The sequence below is a fragment of the Entelurus aequoreus genome, linkage group LG26 (genome assembly GCF_033978785.1).
Source record: "Entelurus aequoreus isolate RoL-2023_Sb linkage group LG26, RoL_Eaeq_v1.1, whole genome shotgun sequence".
NCBI classification, from domain to species: domain Eukaryota; kingdom Metazoa; phylum Chordata; class Actinopteri; order Syngnathiformes; family Syngnathidae; genus Entelurus; species Entelurus aequoreus.
The window spans coordinates 7,930,273-7,932,772 of record NC_084756.1 but is presented as its reverse complement, the minus strand read 5'-3'; the positions used below and the strand labels follow the sequence as shown (position 1 = coordinate 7,932,772).

Below are 2,500 nucleotides of genomic sequence, written 5' to 3'. Positions count from 1 at the left end.
CCTCGACCTCCACCCCGGATCCCACCTCACGACGCCTACACCGACTTCTCCAAAGTGGGCTGGCTCAGGGTGGAGGATATAGTTCAACAACTTGCCCAGAGCCTTCTCCTGAAATTGGCTACACCTTCCTGACACCGAAGTACAGTAAATGACCGGGGGAGCGCCACAAACCACGTCAAACCCAGATTCCGATCTAACAAGTGTCCTCCGGGTGATGGGCAAGCTGCTTGGAAAATGTAGCAAGCTAAGTTACAAGTTACTCTCCATTAAATCTAGCTAAGTTACTCTCCATTAAATGTAACTAAGCTACAAGTTACTCTCCATTAAATGTAACTAAGCTACAAGTTACTCTCCATTAAATGTAGCTAAGCTACAAGTTACTCTCCATTAAGTGTAGCTAAGTTACAAGTTACACTCCATTAAATGTAACTAAGCTACAAGTTGCCCTCCATTAAATGTAGCTAGGCTACAAGTTACTCTCCATTAAATGTAGCTAAGCTACAAGTTACTCTTCATTAAATGTAGCTAAGCTACAAGTTACTCTCCATTAAAGGTAACTAAGCTACAAGTTACTCTCCGTTAATGTAACTAAGCTACAAGTTACTCTCCATTAAATGTAGCTAAGCTACAAGTTACTCTCCATTTAATGTAGATAAGCTACAAGTTACTCGCCATTAAATGTAGCTAAGCTACAAGTTACTCTCCATTAAATGTAGCTAAGCTACAAGTTACTCTCCATTAAATGTAGCTAAGCTACAAGTTACTCTCTGTTACATGTAACTAACCTACAAGTTACTCTGCATTAAATGTAGCTAAGCTACAAGTTACTCTTCATTAAATGTAGCTAAGCTACAAGTTACTCTCCATTAAATGTAACTAGGCTACAAGTTACTCTCCGTTAATGTAACTAAGCTACAAGTTACTCTCCATTAAATGTAGCTAAGCTACAAGTTACTCTCCATTTAATGTAGATAAGCTACAAGTTACTCACCATTAAATGTAGCTAAGCTACAAGTTACTCTCCATTAAATGTAGCTAAGCTACAAGTTACTCTCCATTAAATGTAGCTAAGCTACAAGTTACTATCCGTTACATGTAACTAACCTACAAGTTACTCTGCATTAAATGTAGCTGAGCTACAAGTTACTCTCCATTAAATGTAGCTAAGCTACAAGTTACTCTCCATTAAATGTAGCTAAGCTACAAATTACTCTCCATTAAATGTAGCTAAGCTACAAGTTACTCTCCATTAAATGTAGCTAAGCTACAAGTTACTCTTCATTAAATGTAGCTAAGCTACAAGTTACTCTCCATTAAATGTAACTAAGCTACAAGTTACTCTCTGTTGATGTAACTAAGCTACAAGTTACTCTCCATTAAATGTAGCTAAGTTACTCTCCATTTAATGTAGATAAGCTACAAGTTACTCACCATTAAATGTAGCTAAGCTACAAGTTACTCTCCATTAAATGTAGCTAAGCTACAAGTTACTCTCCATTAAATGTAGCTAAGCTACAAGTTACTCTCCGTTACATGTAACTAACCTACAAGTTACTCTGCATTAAATGTAGCTAAGCTACAAGTTACTCTCCATTAAATGTAGCTAAGCTACAAGTTACTCTCCGTTACATGTAACTAACCTACAAGTTACTCTCCATTAAATGTAGCTAAGCTACAAGTTACTCTCCATTTAATGTAGCCAAGCTACATGTTACTCTCCATTAAATGTAGCTAAGCTACAAGTTACTCTCTATTAAATGTAGCTAAGCTACAAGTTACTCTCCATTAAATGTAGCTAAGCTACAAGTTACTCTCCATTTAAGGTAGCCAAGCTACATGTTACTCTCCATTAAATGTAGCTAAGCTACAAGTTACTCTCCATTAAATGTAGCTAAGCTACACGTTACTCTCCATTTAAGGTAGCCAAGCTACATGTTACTCTCCATTAAATGTAGCTAAGCTACAAGTTACTCTCCATTAAATGTAGCCAAGCTACATGTTACTCTCCATTAAATGTAGCTAAGCTACAAGTTACTCTCCATTAAATGTAGCTAAGCTACATGTTACTCTCCATTAAATGTAGCTAAGCTACAAGTAACTCTCCATTAAATGTAGCTAAGCTACACGTTACTCTCCATTTAAGGTAGCCAAGCTACATGTTACTCTCCATTTAAGGTAGCCAAGCTACATGTTACTCTCCATTAAATGTAGCTAAGCTACAAGTTACTCTCCATTAAATGTAGCTAAGCTACAAGTTACTCTCCATTAAATGTAGCTAAAATAACAAAGTTTTCCAGTTCGAACGATAAGTATCTTGTCTTTGCAGTCTATTCAATTGAATATAAGTTGAAAAGGATTTGAAAATTATTGTATTTTTTATTTATTTATGATTTACACAACGTGCCAACTTCACTGGTTTTGGGGCTTGTACTTATATTGTCACTTGAAAAATATTGTGTCTTTTCAACAAAAATACTCAGGTAAAAGTAAAACGTATATT

General features: G+C 36.0%; 1 protein-coding gene across 3 annotated transcripts in view; it reads left to right on the top strand.

Annotated features, from left to right (window-relative positions):
* lactbl1b (lactamase, beta-like 1b) overlaps positions 1-2,500 on the top strand; it is a 56,616-nt gene that overhangs the window by 21,637 nt on the left and 32,479 nt on the right. The window lies entirely within an intron of this gene.